Genomic DNA, 19744 nt, shown 5'->3' on the forward strand with positions numbered 1-19744 from the left:
TAGCGTAGCTCTGGGTGGTCCCCCTCAGAGTGCGGGGCCCGGGGCCACCGCCCCCTCTGCCCCCCCCCGGTAGCTACACAACTGCTTTGGACACATTATACGAAGAGAGCAATCACTCAAGAAGGACATCATGATTGAAAGGAAGAAGGCGAAGAGGAAAGACCAGCAACCCAATGGTTTAATGTTATCAACAAAACGATGGAGAAGACCCTGAAGGACCTATATAGGTTTGCACAAGATTGATCTTCCTACAGATGGTTCATCCATCAAGTCGCCATGGCTTGAGATCATGCTGAAGAGACTACTAAAAAAGAAAAAAATCTTGGATGCTTTATCTCCAGTTTCATATGGTGTACTAATGGCCGCCGGAGAACATGCTAACACATGATTGGTGGGAATGTCAGGTGTCGGATGCCCAGTCATCTGATGAAAAATAAGTCATCAATATCTTATCAATATCTTAGTCCTAGACAACCTCATTAATTTATATTTATTTTCTGAAATTACAAAGAAGGGTGTGGGGGCAGCATTTACTGTCATCCATAACTACGCTTTCCCATCTACAGTTTGGGCAGAGGGAATTGCTTCTAATAAAAATATGCATAATAGAAATTCTATTATTTATATGTTATGTTCGACGTTCTATGTTTTGGATCCAAATTGCACATAACTATGAGTTCATTAACAATAATCATTTTCCAAAATCGATGAAATTATCACTTTTTTCTAAAAATTCCAAAAACTTAAAAAATAAAATTAAAAAAAGAGACATTTGGCAAAATTATTTTGTTTAACATTTATGGTGTAATATATTAAGGTATGACAATATCATAGCGTGAAATACAATAATGAAATACTCCCCATAAATACAGTAACATAAATGGACTATTGCTAATTCCACATAATACAACTAAATCCAGTATCACTCACAGATGAAATAATACTAATAACATTAGGAAAATATAAAGTTAATAAAATACTATATAAAAATAAACATTCTGGAAATATATGTATGATAGATAGATAGATAGATAGATAGATAGATAGATAGATGATAGATAGATAATAGATGATAGATAGATAATAGATAGATAGATGATAGATGATAGATAGATACATACATAGATAATAGATAGCTCACTGCACAACAAATTTCAGGGTAAATAGATTTTGATTTGCTGAACACGAATATGTGCTCCAAACGTCTGTATCACGTAAGGTTCTTAACCCCTTCATGACCGGAGCTTTTTTTGATTTTTCGTTTTTCGCTCCCCTTCATTCCAGAGCCATAACTTTTTTATTTTTCCGTCAATATGGCCATGTGAGGGCTTATTTTTTGTGGGACGAGTTATTCTTTTGAACAACACCATTGGTTTTACCATGTCGTGTACTCGAAAACGGGAAAAAAATTCCAAGTGCGGTGAAATTGCAAAAGTGCCATCCCACACTTGTTTTTTGCTTGGCTTTTTTGCTAGGTTCACTAAATGATAAAACTGACCTGCCATTATGATTCTTCGGGTCATTACGAGTTCACAGACACCAAACATGTCTAGGTTCTCTTTTATCTAAGTGGTGAAAAAAATTCTAAATTTTGCTAAAAAAAAAATAAAAATATTGTGCAATTTTCCGAGACACATAGCGTCTCCATTTTTCGTGATCTCGGGTTGGGTGAGGGCTTATTTTTTGCGTTCCAAACTGGTGTTTTTAAGTTTTTAATGATACCAATTTTGCGCAGATACGTTCTTTTGATTGCCCGTTATTGCATTTTAATGCATTGTCGCGGCGACCCAAAAAAAAAAAGTAATTCTGGCCTTTTGATTGTTTTCTGGCTACGCCGTTTAGCGATCAGGTTAATTCTTTTATTGATAGATCGGGCAACTCTGAATGCGGCAATACTAAATTGATTTTTTTTATTGTTTTATTTTGATTGGGGAGAAAGGGGGCGATTTGAACTAATATTTTTCTTATTTTTTTAATATTTTTAAACACTTTTTACTTTTGGCATGCTTCAATAGCCTCCATAGGAGGCTAGAAGCTGCCATAGCGTTATCGCCTCTGCTACATAGAGGTGATGCTCAGATCACCTCTATGCAGCACAATTACAGGCTTGTTATGAGCGCCGACCACAGGGTGGCGCTCATAGCAATCTGCCATCAACAACCATAGAGGTCTCGAGGAGACCTCTGGTTATGATGGCAACGCAGCGATAACCCCAATCACGTGACGAGGGTAGTCGCTGCGCGTATTTCCAGACCGGCATCCGGAAGTGCATTTCAATGACCGCTGTCAGAGTTTGACAGCGGCATTTAACTACTTCATAGGCATGGGCAGATCTCGATTCTGCTCGCGCCTATTGCAAGCATGTGAGCTGTTAAAAACAGCTGACATGTCACGGCTTTGCGGTGGGCTCACCGCCGGAGCCCACCTCAAAGCGGGGGATACTGCCAGCTTGACGTACTATTCCATCAACTGGCAGTAAGGGGTTAAGAAACAGCAGTTTATAGTCTACATTATGAGTCCGAGAGACTACATACATGTGCATCGATGTCAGTAGCAAAAGCAATTGTTCAAAAGTGTTTTGGAGACGACTTTCGTTTATAATCTGTGTCAGATGCTTCCCGAATAAGATTCCAGCAATAGTCAGCCAGCACTGACGAACTCCACTTTCCCTGGTACTGTTAGGCGTCGGGTTCCTGCCTCTGCACGGGAGGAAGCCCGAGTCTTGCATTCTGTGGTCGCCCATTCTGTTCCAGCCGCAGAGGAGGCTCCTCAGTAAAGGCGTCGTTCCCTTCGTCTTGCTCAAGCTAGTGCTGTCAGGTTGGTTGCTGCTGCCACCTCTGGTTCAGCTTTAGCAATCCGCACTAGCCAGCAACTAGCAGCTCCAGAGGCTAAATCCTTTTTGCAGCCTGCTGAGCATGCCCATGAGATGACCTCTCATTGGAGGTCAGAGGTCACGTGCTCAGGTCCTCAAGCAGCTCGGATTGGACCATCAGGAAGGTCCCGGAAGGACGCTGCTATAAAAGGTTCGCATGGCCGCTTGGCCATGCTCTAGTATAGACTCATATTGTTATTTTTGTGTGTGATGATGGATGCATGTGTACAGGTCACTGAGTCATTAAGACTCCCTCCCTTGGTTGTGTATGAGATAGGGTTTAGAGTAAGAGTCAGCGCTGAGTAGTGCCGAGTAGAGTCAGCGCTGTCTAGTGCCGCATTGCTCCCAGCTCCTCTCACATATTAGCTCCTGAGGGTGCCATTCAGCACATGGCACCACTGTACCGCATATACTGCAGTGTCCATCAGAGCAGCACCGTGCGCAGATTGTGCGCTTTCCAGCTCTAAGCTTAAGCTGGTTAGTGGCGTCCACCAATGCGCCGCTGTAATCACTCAGTGTGGTAAGCAACTGTCTGCTGCACCCTGTGACTAATAACATGGCACAGCATTCCTCAAGGGTCTACCCCTGGCATCGCAGTAGCGGTTCTCTGTGCCGGTGGGTCTAGAGGGACTCCATCCCCGTGTCCTTGGGGCTGAGTCCTGTGACCACATCACTAGCGCTTTTGTTACATTAGTGCAGCCCTGTGAACAGGGTTTGCCTTTTACACACTGGGTGGCGTAACCCATGTGTGTTTGTATCCGCCATTACCGAGCAGCAGGTAACATCTCTACACAGTGGACCCCGGGCTGCGAACGCACCTTATACCATCTTTATTGTTTGGTGCATTCCGCTAGCCCTGAACAGGTACCTTTTCTCCATCAGCGCAATGTCTTGGTGAAATCTTTCACCATGTTCATCGCTAATGGCACAAAGATTGGCTGGAAAAAAGTCCAAGTGAGAATGTAGAAAATGCACTTTTAGTGACATATTGCATTTCATCAAATGATATCTTGGGAGCATGTTGTCCACGAGTTGTGCAAAGTTCGGTGTCCTGCTGTTGCCAAGGTAGTTGAAGGTCATATCTTTAAAGGCTCTCCATGCCACTTGTTCAGCACCTTGCAAAAGACCATCAAAGCTATTGTCATTCATTATATCTCTGATCTGTGGGCCAATAAAAATACCTTCTTTAATCTTTGCATCACTTATTCTTGGAAATTTCTGTCGCAACTAAAAGGCTTCTGATTCTTTGTTAACTGCTTTGACAAAATTCTTCATAAGCCCAAGTTTAATATGCAAAGGAGGTAGAAATATCTTTGCTGGATCAACGAGAGGATTATGTTTAATATTCTTCTGTCCAGCAACCAGGTTTTCGCGGAGTGGCCGCTCCTTTCTGAAATAGTGCATTTCTCATGTATGACTAACCCACTCACAAATAAAACAACAATGTTTGGTATATCCAAGCTGCAGTCCAAGAAGAAGTGCAGCAACTTTTAGATCTCCACATATGTTCCAGTTATAATTTCCATAATGTGGGTCAACAGTAACTCCATATTCTCATACGTTTCTTTCATGCATACGGCATGTCCAATAGGTATAGCAGGATAGATATTTATGTTATGAATGAGTCACCGAGGAGGATGGCAGGAACAGGCTAAGCCACCAGAAAACCAGAAAGGTTGGTAACAAAGCGGATTGCAGACCCCTGATCCATTCAACACAACTAGCAGTAGTCGTGGAGCGTTCCTATGATGCCCTAGATGCCTCAACACAGCCGGAGAACAAACTAGGCCTAAAGCCAGAAAGGTGAAATCTAAACTGCCCCGGAGCAGATCCCCAAAGGAATAGACAGCCCCCAAACATATATTGTCGGTGAGACAAGATGAGACACAAACACAGGCAGAGAACAGACTAAGCAAAAGGTGGGGCCAAAGCTGGCTAGACAGGACAGGACAGAAAAGATACTGTCTGCAATCACGCACAAAACCCTAAAAAAATCCAACACATCTGATATACAAAAAAAACCTGAGGCCACACGACCTCACCCCCGCTAGATCAGCACTCTGGTATGAACTGGAAGCAAAGCAAAAGATACTAACATAACAGGGGACTGAACAAACTGACACAAGCTTGTAACATATGAGTGTGGGCCAGTGCTGCCCCCAGCAGGGAGTATGCTGAACCCTAGCAACAAAGCAGACAGCAAAAAAAAAGGCACAACCAGATTAGATGCAAAGGATTAGCAAAAGAGTCACTTAACTGAACCATGCAGATCAGGCAGGAGACAAAAGAACTTCAAATGCACAAGGAGGAAATCACCAGCAACCACCAAGGGAAGCCTGCTCAATTATATGCTCCCAGCCAGTAATCCCAGATTCCCAATTATAGTCAGGTGGCAAACTTCCATCAACCTGACCAGCTGGAGCAGAGGGAGCTCCGGCTCAGAAGTCTAAGCAAGGGAATTAACAACATATTTCCTTTGTGCAGTAAAACAGACTTCAGACTTAAAACTGATGAGTCAATGAACAGTCGCCATTCCTTCAGGTCATGTTTGCATCCAAGAGCACCAACAACCCTAAGACGTTGTTGCAAAAGGTTAAACTGTCGACATGGTTGAAAAATTGATTAAGGTCTTCATGACAACTGTGAAAAACAGAAATTCTTGTTCCTGGTACTAAGAGATTCAATTTTTGTAGCCTTGATCCCAATAATTCTGCCTGTCTCTTTGACAATTTCAAATCTTTGACCAAGTCACTCAGATCTGCTTGACTGAACAGGTGTGGATTAGATGTAGAAGGCTCAAAGTCTGGGTCTGCAGCAGTTTTATTTTCCACTGACACTGTTAGTTCATCTTCTTCGTCCTCCATTGTCCATACTTTGGGCGGCTTTGGAACATGAAGACTTTCATCGTGTGGCACTGGTCTTATGGCTAAAGGAAGATTATGATATTCTATTGATTTCTTGTTCTTTACTGAATATTCTGTTACATTTGTAAGGCAGATGTAGCAATCTGTTACATGATCTCTCTGGTCTCTCCATATCATTGGGACAGTGAACGGCATTGAAGGTCGTGATCTATTCAGCCATGCTCTAAGTATGTCAGTATTGTCTTTTGATTCCTCCCCTGCCCAGTAGATGTGGTATGCTCCGTACATGGTCAGCCGAATGATTCACTGCGCCTGTGCGGAATTCGCATGATAAGTGCTTGCATATGTGTAGATCAGCGATTTATGTTATTTCAGTGGAAAATTCAGAATATACTGATTCAGAAAAAGTTCATATGAGTTTTTAGAATTATAACAGAATATTATAATGTTTCGTATCATTTCTCAAAAACCTTACGTGATAGGAAAAATCTGAAGTCATTTCTGAAATCAGCATGAAAAAAATCTATCAGGAACACTGAAAATTGTCCGAGGGACAAAACCTTCTTAACACAGATAGATAATAGATTGATGGCTAATAGAAGATGATAGATAGATAGATAGATAATGGATAGATGATAGATAGATACAGTAGATAGATAGATAGATAGATAGATAGACAGACAGATAGATAGATGATAGATAGATAATAGATAGATAGATAATAGATAGACAGATAGATAGATATGGTATCTGTGTTGTGTGGTGTCAGATATCGGGGATGGAGCGCATTATACACTTAGTTTCCGTCCATACTTGCTATAATAACATATAAATCTTCTTCTGATAACTCTTTCATTCCTGGGCGCAGAGCTCCCGTCGCCTCCATCTGGCAGGGCTGCTGCCTCCGGAGTGCACCTGTATCCGGTACATTACGGTAGTAGAGGAGGACACCCGCAGAGATCATATAATAGGGGCTCAGTGCTGGGAAGTGACTCCGGAGTTAGCAGAGCAGTCAGAGGAGGCAGCAGAGGCTCAGGGCAGAGGAGGCAGCAGAGGCTCAGGGCAGAGGAGGCAGCAGAGGCTCAGGGCAGAGGAGGCAGCAGAGGCTCAGGGCAGAGGAGGCAGCAGAGGCTCAGCCCGCACAACTCACCTGTACATTGCAACACCGGCATTTCGTCAGCAGCGGTGGCACACCTAGCGGAGGAGGGGGCCGCCTCCCAGAGCTGCCGGCGGTCAGGTCGTCTGCTCATAGGGTGAGAGTTATGGGAGAGGAGAGCTGCGTCACCGGGCAGAGGCTACAAGACTGCGGACAGCTGAGCGCCGGGTCCCGGGGCACCTGGATGGGTGACGGAGCCAGCCCCGGCTGTGAGGGCTGAGCCACGGGTGAGTGCGAGCAGTGAGCAGATATCGGGGTCTTCTAAAGGTAGCTGCTGCAGAACCTCTTTGTGGAGCTGTCTGCTCACAGGTGACTGCACTTCAATGTTGATTGTATATTCATATATTCAAGCCTTGCTTGTAAGCTAATGCCTGGCACCTATAAATCAACTTTTTTTTTTTTTTTTTTTTATTATCACAGAAAATATTTTACTAAAAAAATATATATATATTATTGTAATTTTTTTTTTTAACCTATGCAATAGATGTTTATCTGGTCACATCAGCAGGCCAGGAGCCAGTTACACTTCTTTTCTTTGATATATTGGGCATTGATGAACTCTTCTTGGGAGGACTCGTCGGATTGTGACGAGGTGTATTTGGCAGTCGGGTGACTCAGTAATGAGGATCCGCGGTGCTGCACGTTCCACGTCCTTTTCGTCGTCCTCATAGCTGCCAATAATGAATGAATTATTATGGGGCATGTGGATATTTGGGAATCCTCCTTATTATCTGGTCTATTTTTTATTTTTGTTATCTTGTGGCCTGATCTGTGTGAATCGCAGGCAGAATAAATGGTGTCCGCTCCAGGGATTGACGGCTCCAGTTCTTCCTCGCGGTCTCCAACTTCTGCATCTTTCCTATTTGTCCCCTGTCGTCCTAGTGTCCTCCTGGCCGGGTGCCTCTTCTTCCATCCACGTGTGAGCAGACGTTGTGAGGAGTCTTTTGAGCCAATGTGTGGGAATGTTAACCAGAATAGCAGATTCTCCAAAAGTCTTTTCACAGTTTTAATTCTGAAACCCATCGAGATCATCTGATAGCCCAACGTGGCTGTAGAAGCCAATTGCCTTATATTAGGGGAAGATTTCCCTGGATCGTTGTCCTCTGAGCTCATAAACCTGTAATATTTAAAGGGACATCGGCGTCCTCCATCTCATCAAAACCAAACAAGTTTGACATTTTAACTCCTTTAAAGGGATCTCCCACCAGAGACCTCCATGTGGGCATGGATTATGCTGTTAGTGTCTCCAGGTTGAGCAGTCTCCTCTGAGACCACCACTCGTTGGGAGAACGCCTGTCTCGTGACTGCTGCATCCTAGAATAGAATGAATGAAGCGGATGTCCATTCTATAGGAGTAATAGAAGCCGAGTCTTAATCATGGGCACTGCTGCTCCATTCTAAATGGGCATGTCGGCGATGCAGTTGGCTGATCTTCGGCGCTCCTATTAAAACTTAATGTAGAGGCGGCACAATGATTATCGTTCTATACAGGAGTCACACTGCTGAATACTCCGGCAGTCAGTATGCTTGGAGCGATCTAGTGTAGATTGTCCAGTGTGCGTGATCTGTTGGTGTAGATGGGCTGTTATTGGACCGCCGATTGGTGGCCTTTTAGTTCTGTCACCCCAACTCATCTTCAAGTCCATGGCTCAATCTAGTCTTATAAGGGACGTAGAAATAAAAGGGGTAACCAATTAATGAAAATGAAGTCATTTATTACACTTCCATGTCATCTTCTCCTCCCCCCCCAGCCCCTTATTCGTTACACTTTAATGTCCAGTCTGTTATATTGCATGTGCAGCGCCTGTTCGGTGACGTGATCTGGAAGGCAGAGATCATACCTGCCTTCTCTATGGGGAGTGCGGCTCTCTGACTTATGGCTATAATCCCTGTGCTGCTGCTGGCTCTAATGTTCTCAAACTTCATTTGAGATTAATAAGTGGACCACCCTTAAGTTTCAAGTCTTTGGGAGGTCCAAGAGCAGCAAAGGATTTATCCTGCTGCTGACGACTAGGTCTATATAACTGTCACTCAAAAACTTTTTATCACCTCCAAAAATTTACTGAATTGTGTCCGACTGTGTGACTCTGACCGTGTGACGCTGACCAATCAGCACATTGGGCAATTTTTACCCCCGTTGCAAAATGGAACGGCAGGTTGGATGCCTGATCACTGCTCCATTCATTCTCTATGGGCCTGATTGCAGAAGCCAAACACCGAGCTCAGCAGCACCATGGTGAATAGATGGAGCGGTCGGACACCCACATTCACTGCCACTCTAATCTAACAGGGTACAAGCGTCCTGTTCTGCTGATCAGTGTGGGAACCGCACAGAGAACAGGTTATATCCCCTATCTGATGGGTAGGCAATAATTTGTTTTTTAGTTCTTTGTTAGATATGATTTTGGGACAGTCTCGTGCAGGTCCTGTGCTCTTCCGTTCAAACCCATTCACTCTACGAATTTCTGTGTTGTATTTGTCATTTACTTTCGGACTCCTCATGTAGCACAAACACGTGACGGGTTAAGCTTTTTTTTTTTTTTTTTTACAATGTTTGCATGGTTGTATATTAACACTTGTGGAAGGGGAATTGATGAATTTATGACTGTGACCTTTGGTCTCACATTTATGAATGTTTCTGGAGAAATCGCAGACAAAGTAAAGAATTGACAGTCCTCTGTTGCCTCTGCCTCGTCCAGTCAGAAATGGCTGATGGCGGGGAACAAAAACCCATTCCACTTGTATTGCCGGCTAAGGGCTACTTCACACATAGCGAGATCGTGGAAACGTCACAAGTTTTGTGATGTAACAGCGACCTCGCCACGTGTGACGCATAGCGGCGACTGACCCCCCCCCCCCCCCCCCCCCCCCTGCTGGATATCGCTGATCGTGCTCTAATGTCCTGGGCCATTTTTTGATCGTTGGTGTCCCGCTGGCCGCGTGCATCGCTGTGTTTGACACCATAAAAACGACAAGCAACCTCGTTGGCGACTCAGAACTCAGGGACGCAGGCGGGAGTCGTCAGAATCGCTGCTGTGTGACAAGGTCCCAACGACCGCCAAGGTCGTCATATGGATCGCCGGATCGTTGCTGCATCATTGAGTAGATCTGCCTGTTTGGCAGCTTACTAGCAACCATGTAGCGACACACCGGCGATCCTCACCAGCTCGTATCATTGTTGGGATCTCTGGAGCGTCGCTATGTGTAACTTTGACCTGTACAGTTCAGATTCTGAATGGTCATAAATACTCAAAGACTGGAGCAGATCAGCGGCTTCTGATTGGCTGCAGTGTTCATAACGTCCTATGTCCTCCAGGAGGCCCCCCCCCCCCCATGTGTCACATGGGCAATTTTAGAAGGGGGTTGAGTACAGCGTTTCTCTTAAAATCAGATCGGTTCTTATATTATAGTTTTGTTCTGGCTTACGGCTTATTTTCACGGGATGTTTGTGTGTGTGATTTTTTTTTTTTTTTTTTTTTTTTTTCCCCCTTTAACAGCAATACACACTTATTCTTCACAAAAAGGAGAAAAAGAAATGAAGAAATCAACATTTATTCGAGTATAATTGTATGTGCATATGTCTATATCGCACACCTGTATTCATACTGTACATAATAGCAGCCTGTTTCCAGTTCCTCTAGACTCCACGATTAAAGGACCTTTGGCATCATGGTCAATGAACATGTCACCAAAGGTCATTAAGCAGTCTTAAAGGGAATCTGTCTCCCCTTTTTTGAGATCTCATATAATGATATCATTCAATTGTGTGTCACATAAGGATTCTCTTAGTACTTTTGCTTTCCCCTGACCCCGCACCTTTCATATATCAGTTCATATGTATGTAAACTGCCGCAGTCTGGTCCGCTGGGCGGGGCTTATTCACCTGCTCCCCCCCCCCCCCCGCCCTCCCTGTCTTGCTCTACACAAGAAGAAATGCGTAGAACAAGACAGGGAGGGGGGAGCAGGTGAATAAGCCCCGCCCAGCGGACCAGACTGCGGCAGTTTACATACATATGAACCGATATATGAAAGGTGCGGGGTCAGGGGGAAGCAAAAGTACTAAGAGAATCCTTATGTGACACACAATTGAATGATATCATTATATGAGATCTCAAAAAAGGGGTGACAGATTCCCTTTAACATTGAAATAGAAATGCTGGGTGCTCTGGGCAATTGCCCAGTTTACTGCCCCTTTCCCAATCTTTCCCCTGGGCCTGACTGTAACTAGGGCATATTTCAAGCATGCTCCAAAAATCCTGTAAAATCGTACTAAGGGCTCTTTCACAGGTCCTGATATTTCCTGTACCGGAAAAGCTGGTACCGGCGATGTCCGTGTGTAATATGTGTGGCAACTGTGTGCCGCATCAGTACCACACGGACGGCCGCCGGGGAAGAAGCGTTACAGTAAGTGCTGTTCCCCGGCGGCAGGTGCTGAAGATGGCTCTCCTCATTCTCCCCTGCTCTGCCTGCGATCAGAGGAGAATGAAGAGTTAGGGCCCCGTCACACATAGCGACGCACCAGCGATCACAACAACGATATGACCTTGTCAGGATCGCTGGTGAGCTGCCAAACAGGCAGCTTCACCAGCGATCAGCACCAGCGACACGCGGGTAACAAGCGACGCACGTCGCTTAGTTACCCACTGTGTACCTTAGTTACCAGTGCGCTGGTGCAGGGAGCTGGTAACTAAGGTACATATCGGGTTTCTTGTGGGTTCCCCCCTATTTTCTTCAACCAACCAGACAAAACTCACAGCTGGGGGCTGCAACCCTTAACCAACCTTGCTGAAGCTGACAGCTATCAAGAATAGAGGGGACCCCACACTTTTTTTTAAATTAAAAAAAAAAAAAAAAAACAGTGTGGGGTCCCCTCAATTTTGCCAACAAGCTTTGCTAAAGCAGACAACTGGGGGCTATTATTCTCAGACTGGTAAGGGGCCATTGCTATAGGGCCCCCCAGCCTAAAAAAACAGCAGCCCGCAGCCGCCAATTCTGGCGCTCTGCCCGGCTCTTCCCACTTGCCCTGTAGCAGTGGCAAGTGGGGTGATATTTGTGGGGTTGATGTCACCTTTGTATTGTTAGGTGACGGCTTGGTAATGAAGAGGTGTCTGTTAGACACCCATCCATTACTAATCCTATAGTCACATTGTAAGAAAACGGATACCCAGTATAAAGTCCTTTATTTGAAAATCTCAGTTGGACCATACTTACTGCATTGCCTAATCCAAGCAAAGCCCTCAATCTCTTGTAATAAAAATAAAATACAAAAACAACAATATACCATACCTGTCCATTGTTGTGTCCCACGTCATAATCAATGTCTGGGGGATATACAGTTTTCAACCTGGACGGTGCCAAGATGCGACCGTACAGGCGGAGAACCACTAGTGAATGAGCTGCTAAGAGCGCAGCATCATTCATCAGCGGTGACCTCATCACTGGCTTTTTCCCACGGTCCTGAGGTCACCGCAGTTCAGCCCAGCCTCGATGATGTCACCGCTGGTGAGTGATTCTGTGCTCTCAGCAGCTCAATCACACTGACGTGTGAAAGAGGCCTCGGGCTAATTTTTGGCGAAATGTGGTAGTATTGAGCAAACCCTTTAATCTGCTGTAATCCAACAGTCATTTATGACAAATGACAGATTACATTACCTCGATAAAAGCTAAGATCAGTCCACAGATCATGGCAGAGATCGATCAGATTTGCTCTTTTTTTTATTTATGACATTGAGAAAATGTCATCCTTTACAGACAACTGTCAAAAAATGGTCGTCTGAGCTGCTTAACATCTGTCTGACTTTAGGTTTGACCTAAGTTCCATTACTGATCTATCTTTCCATGATATCCTGGCTGTACATGTTACTTCCCACAGATCTTACCGTATGGCTTCTGTTACTTTATGGTTATGCGTTTTTGTTATATAATTGAAACCTAGAAATGTATAAGTAATAACACTTCCAGTAAGTAAACCTGTCCGTGTGGTTTGGACACATTGTAACCTGGGTTCATGTAGGTATTAAGCTCCCGGCTGGATTGCATGCGACATTCCTACATTGATAGCATTCCTGGTGGAGGGGTGTACTGACTTTATTGAATTTTCGTTATAAGGACAAGAGGGGGTACAGCAGGAAAAAACCCTTAAGTTCTAATAGCAAAAACCTGTGGAGAATAGGATTTTTTTTTTTTTCTTCCCTTTGCAAAAGGGAGACTTGATAACCCCCATGAACATGACAACATGATGATTTCTAGCCGATGGCACGTGGAAGTCGTACAGTACTTGAGCGATTACATGTTTCCACTTCAACCAATTGCTCTAATTAAATACCAAGTCGGTTCTGCATGCAGTGAATCCATCTGTATACCTAGGAGACTAAGGCTATATGCACATTACGTGCTTCTGCTCTTTTTCTAAAATCCCATATCTATAACATGATGGTGGCTTTCCAGCGGAAGCTGCCTAAAGAATGGTGAGGAGACTTTCATTTAGCCACCGTATGGCTTTTGGAGCGCTTAAGAGGGGTGACCCAAAAAAAAATAAATAAATAACTTTGCACCTCAAGTAGTTTCCACATTGCTCTGCATATGTTCATTCTTTTCGGTGTTTCGTGAGTGCTTTTTCAGGTGGTTTCAAGGCATAAGCCTCCTGAAAAGGACTCTTTGTGCACATAACCTTAGGAGCCTCATGATAATTGAAGTAGATGCTGAGGGGGTCCCATCCGCTACACCTCTGTGAAACTGATCAGACACAAACAGCAAAGTAAATACCTACTCTCCTCCTCTGTCCTGCAATAGCATTACCCCATTGAGGTCAGTAGGCTCCCACTGACTTCGATGTTGATGGATACCCGAGAGAGTGGGTGGAAAACTCCAATAACTTTTTTTTTTTTTTTTTTTTTCTTTCTTTATTCTCACTACTTTTTGTATAATATGGTTAGACAAGACTTATTTCTGATAGTAGGTTTTCTTTTCATTGAAACTCTGCAGACATCAGACTGGAAGCTCGGAGTATAGTACACTACCCTGCCTAATGAAATAACCACAGTTGAAAAATGAAAATTTATTTGCAGAACATCCATTTCATATTGTGAGAAATAGAAAAGAGAAACTGTTATAGACTGGAGCACAAATCGATAACTGAATTTTAGAAGTTGGATCTCTGCTCCTGTGTAATAAGACCTTTTTTCTCTTGATCTTTTTGTATGGTGACCTTCAAACATGACCCATCACGACGGCAATGCAGCTCAATACAGAGCGGAACGCTGGAAACAACCAGGCAATGACGGGTTTAACTGCATCGTCTTGTTAATTTTGCCGTGATACAAGGACAAATAACTTGTCTGGAGCTCCTGTCTGATGTATTTTATAGTTCAGTCTTATCTTTAGATTGACAAAGTGCTCAAAACTATTTCTTTTTCCATTCATTCCTGCAAAGTTAAAATTTATTTTCTATATTATATTTTTTTTTTTTTTTTTTTTTTTTTTTTTTCCCCTTGCAAAAATAAAAAACTTAAGTAAGTTCTTATTTATAGATACAAGTGAGGGGTTGTATTTTTCACAACTTTGATGCCATATGCTAACTTTTTTTTTTTTCTTTTGTGGGGGTGGGTGACAGCAGTTCCATCCCCACTGTGAAACCGTTTAACTGTGCACACCCAAACCTGCACTCTGGGTAGTAAAAATGCTACATTTTGCATTTCTTTTTCTTCTTTTTTTTTTTTTGCAGATTACTTGTGTAGTTTCTGGTGTTAAGGTGTTATCCGAGCATCACAGACTGCTAAGTGTCTTCGGCATGCTTGAAATATGTTTGCGATCCCCGCATCTGCATGTCTCGCGGCTGTTCAAGCAGCCTCAACACATTTGTAAGGAGTTGGTGGGGACCCTCAATTGCCTTCCCTCTCCTGAGCACTGTGCCCCTGTGCCATGTGCAGTGCCCTGATGTTTATTCAATGTTTTACTACTGTGTGTATTGTAATGTACATGTATTTGTTAGGTGTCTTGCATAAGCTTAGGGAGTCAAAGGAGTGTTGGCAAGGTATGAGCAACATGGGATTAAGCAGCTGGGAGGAGTTAGGGTGTGATAATGCAGAGCCACAGGGGTATAGGGGATGCATTTCCTGGTTAGTGAGAGAAGCCCAGGCAGTCTTGCCCAGGGCAGGACGTGTGCATCAGTGTGCACAAAGTTCCCCAGTCGTGGTGGATACAGTTGCTCCAAGCCTGGAGAGCAGTGGGAATGGGCATTAGCTCAGCGGGATCGTCCCGAGAGACTCCAGGGTCTGAGACCAGGATGGGAGCTGATGACGCCTAATGGATGGATGTGACCCGAATGGTCTGTTGAAACGGCAGTGAAAGCATAGGAAATGTTGACCTGTGTGAACTGTAACCCTGGATGTTATGGATATCTTGCCATTTAGTAAAGTTTAACCGTTGGAACAAAAACTGACTCTGGTGCTTCATGGGACTAGAGTTACAGTAGATACAGTGAGTACTCATTTCTTCATGTGCAAGGTGCCGGGGTTCCCACTGATTGTTGCTTAATCAACGCGCCCACGATTACCACCCTGTGCCACCTTGTTACACATTTGGGGATTGTCTGACAAACGGGGAATTCCTGGGTGTGTTGCAGCTGTCAGTTAGCACCTGAGTATGCTCGGAGAACATCGTATCCGAGCACAATCGCTCAACACTACTGACAACCCATTTTCAATTTCTATGTCCTTTCCCCCATACCCCAGCATAACTGTACTCAGCGCCGTTCCAGCAGTGTCTACTCTGACTCACCATCGCTGTCTTCAGTGTCTCCGCCTTCAGATGGATCTCATATCCGGAGGAAATGAGAAATCTGTCTCAGTACTCGTTTCCTCCGATTGTCGGCTATGCCCAAGGTAGGGGATAATAAAGCTTTGCTGAGTGTTCAAAGGGATCACGAGACATTTCACACACTGTTCTCCCGGGAACAGCACCTGCACTGGAGGGTGAGTATAGGTGTTATGTTTTCCCCAAGTAAAATAATAGGGATTTAAAAGTAGTTATCCTAGTAGTGGACAAACCTTTTAAATATTGGTCACTAATCATTTTCTGATGCCCCAGGGTGCTAGCAGCAGGTTGGGCTTTGGGATTGCGGCACCTCATGCCGCACAAGCTTCTCTTTGAAGTGCTGATGTATCAGCAGTCCTCATAACTGCATATATTCTGGTATTAAATGGGTAAGCTAGGCAACAAGCTGTAAATCAAATGAAAAATTCCTTTTCTTGAGAATGGAGAGGATTTCTAATGAGCAGTAAATTGCTGGGGTCCTAAATTATATAAGTCTTATCAATATTAAAGGGAATCTGTCATGTGAACAAAAAAAGTTAACCTTCAGATATGGAAATGGCATTGTGAATCTGCCCAGTGCTGGCACTTGGACCTCCGCTGGCGGGAGGGAATGACATTTCCCAGTAACGTTCAGTCATGGGGGCGTGGCTGGGGCGGGTTCAGGCACCATTCTATATATAGAGGGTGGCAGCTGTAGCCACACCCCTGGCACTGACTGACAGCATGATTAGCATTACACACAGCTGTCAGTCAGTGCTGGGGGTGTGGTTACAGCCGCCACTCGCTATACATAGAGCGGTGTCTGAACCTGCGTCGATGCCACCTGTGACTGAATGCTAGTGGGAGGAATAAAGTACACTTTTTTTTTTTTTTCTGGGCTCACAGTGTCGGTGTTGGGCAGGTTCAGAACGCTGATAACGCCATAATAAAAATGGTAACGACTTGTATAAGGGATGGGTGAGGATACAGTAGGTGAGGGTAGCTGGCACTTGACCAGTTCCATTTAAAGGAACCCAAAAGGCTGTTGCCAGCTGCAAATTCCTAGGTACATCACCTACTTGGCTTCTGAGACTCATCTAGCCTTGATGTCTATGTGCCAGCCCGGCATGATCTATGGTGCTCAGTAGGAACAGATAGTCGTGTACCATCGTCTGTCTTTACACATGTTTGTACGCTATAGTTTGTTGGCCGCTCACTTACTCGCTCTGGTTTTTATAATTTCACAACCCCATTAATTCCTGTGAATTGGCAAAGCTCTTCTTTTATGTGCTCCTTGTCCTGGAAAGGCTTACAATGATTAGATCTCCCGCGACAGTCACTTTGGGTGATCACCATGTTTTCCATTCCTGTTGTAGATAAAGAATCGCTTACAATTTCCACTTAACCTGTCACAGGACGACCCGAGTGCCAGCAACTTGTGCAAACGTTCCCATAAATCAATCTGTCCACTTTTATTTATTTCGGAGTGATAATTGCGCACCTGCAAGTGGCTCATGCCCGGTGTAAAGCTTCTATGCCAAGTGTGGTGATCTATTCCAGCTTCGGGGTGTTATTTCTTACAAAAGAGAATCTCTAGATCTCGGAAAATTGCTTAAAGTAAACGTTGTCTGTATGGAAGTATAGATGTTGAGGAATCTTCTGTAGCTTCACAAACCTTTTAATGAATATTGTTTTATTCAGTAGTTGGATAACGATCCTTGCTGACTGGTCCCGAATACGTGGCCGCCGGGCTGCATCTGTGACCACCAATGATTGCATCAGCGCTAGGAAGCAGTCAAACAATTCAGGGACAAAGATCCGCTCTCTGCAGAACGGTTTTAATAAATATTTTAAACTTCCCATGAAATGGCAATTCCGGAGCATCACTTCTTTGTTATTCTCCTGGAAATGTCATAAATGGACTGCATGTTATCCGTTTATTGCCCCTATGGACTGTCGCTGTCCGGTCAATTCTCATAATTCAAATGGGTGAATCAATTGAAAGCCAATAGAATTTGCTTTGAATCCTTATATGTATTTAATTTCTCAAATCAGTCAATGTGGTCAGCAAGAAGAAATGCATAGAGCAAGACGGGGGGGGGGGGGGGGGGGGGAGCAGTTGAATAAGCCCCGCCCAGCGGACCGGACAGCAGCAGTTTACATACATCTGAACCGATATAAAAAAGGTATTTATGCATGAAAGGTGCGAGGTCAGGGGGAAGCAAAAGCACTAAGAGAATCCTTGTGTGACACACAATTGAATGATATCATTTTATGATATCTCAAAAAAGGGGTGACAGATTCCCTTTAAGACTGCTTAATGACCTTTGGTGACATGTTCATTGACCATGATGTCAAAGGTCCTTTAATCGTGGGAGTCTAGAGGAACTGGAAACAGGCTGTTATTATGTACAGTATGAATACAGGTGTGTAGACCACAACTATGAGTTAAAATGAGAAAACAAATCCAGAAAATCACCTTGTCTGATTTGGCAAGATTTATTTTGCAAATTATGGTGCAAAATAAGTATTTGGTCATTAACAAAAGTTCATCACAGTATTTTGTTATATATCGTTTGTTGGCAATGACAGAGGTCAAACGTTTTCTGTAAGTCTTCACAAGGTTGCTGCACACTGTTGATGGTATGTTGGCCCATTCCTTCATGCAGATCTCCTCTAGAGCAGTGATGTTTTGGGCCTGTCACTGGGCAACACGATTTTTCAAATCCCTTCAAAGGTTTTCTATGGGGTTGTGATCTGGAGACTAGCTAGGCCACTCCAGGACCTTCATATGCTTCTTACAAAGCCACTCCTTTGTTGCCCTGGTGGTGTGCTTGGGATCATTATCATACTGAAAGACCATCCACATTTCATCTTCAGTGCTAATGGAAAGAGGTTTGCACTCAAAATCTCATGATACATTGCCCCATTAATTCTCTCATCTACACAGATCAGTCATCCTGGTCCCTTTGCAGAGAAACGACCCCCAAAGCATGATGTTACCACCCACATGCTTCACAGTAGGTATGGTGTTCTTTGGATGCAACTCGGCATTCTATCTCCTCCAAACACGACGAGTTTTGTTTCTACCAAACAGTTCTACTTTGGTTTCATCAGAACATATGACATTCTCCTAATACTCTTCTGGAAAATCCAAATGCTCTCTAGCAAACTTCAGACGGACCTGTATATGTACTGCCTTAAGCAGGGGGACACATCTGGAACTGCAGGATCGGAGTCCCTAGTGGCGTAATGTGTTACTGATGGTAGTCTTAGTTTTGACAGGTGTCTTTTTACACTGATAACAAGTTCAAACAGGTGCCATTACTACAGGTAATGAGTGGAGGACAGAGGAGCTTCTTGAAGTTACATTTCTGTGAGAGCCAGAAATCTTGCATGTTTTTAAGTGACCAAATACTTATTTTCCACCATAACTTTCAAAATAAATCTTGCCAAATCAGACAAGGTGACTTTCTGGATTTGTTTTCTCATTTTGACTCTCATAGTTGTGGTCTATCTATGATGTCACTTACAGGCCTCTCTCATCTTTTTATGTGGGAGAACTTGCACAATTGGTGGCTGACTAAATACTTTTTTCCCCACTGTATTTCATGAAAACTACCCTTACCTGGCCCTGGGCATATCGCCATCATATTTTGCTTTGAACCCCCCCTCTAAGGGCCACAAGGTAAAAACATTCCCCACTTTGTAAACATAACTTGTCTATGTATTGGTTATCTACTCATGTGGGTACCGTGTAAAACTGGGCCGATTGCTGAGACACGTGTCCTTTCATGACATGGGATATATTGCTTTGTCAAGGCCGGGAATGGGTGTATGGTGCAAACTTAGAAGTTTCCTACATGCAACAAATGCCGGCTGCTTTACATAGCCTGCACCTGCCTCTAACAGCTTGGACTGGGAATAATCAGAGATGGCCCCATATGTCAATCCATCTCTGACAGCAGATGGATTACATGGCAAGATGCCCCTTGGTTTATCACTTGGTACCACTGGGAAGACCCCAATTTCCACCATCTTGGTACTTGACTGAGCTTC

The 19744-nt window shown here is 44.0% G+C and overlaps 1 protein-coding gene across 2 annotated transcripts in view; it reads left to right on the top strand.

Moving 5' to 3' along the window:
* Positions 1–6712: 6712 nt before the first annotated feature.
* Positions 6713–19744, top strand: part of HS3ST1 (heparan sulfate-glucosamine 3-sulfotransferase 1) — a 31236-nt gene continuing 18204 nt past the window's right edge. Inside the window, exon 1 of one of the 2 annotated variants that reach the window (XM_073574473.1) lies at positions 6713–7201. The gene's annotated coding sequence lies outside the window, so the exon portion shown is untranslated. The remainder of the gene's footprint in view (positions 7202–19744) is intronic. The other variant, XM_073574472.1, reaches the window with a different exon arrangement.

Source organism: Dendrobates tinctorius, unplaced genomic scaffold, assembly GCF_039654945.1.
Source record: "Dendrobates tinctorius isolate UK_male_01 unplaced genomic scaffold, ASM3965494v1 ptg000039l, whole genome shotgun sequence".
NCBI lineage: Eukaryota > Metazoa > Chordata > Amphibia > Anura > Dendrobatidae > Dendrobates > Dendrobates tinctorius.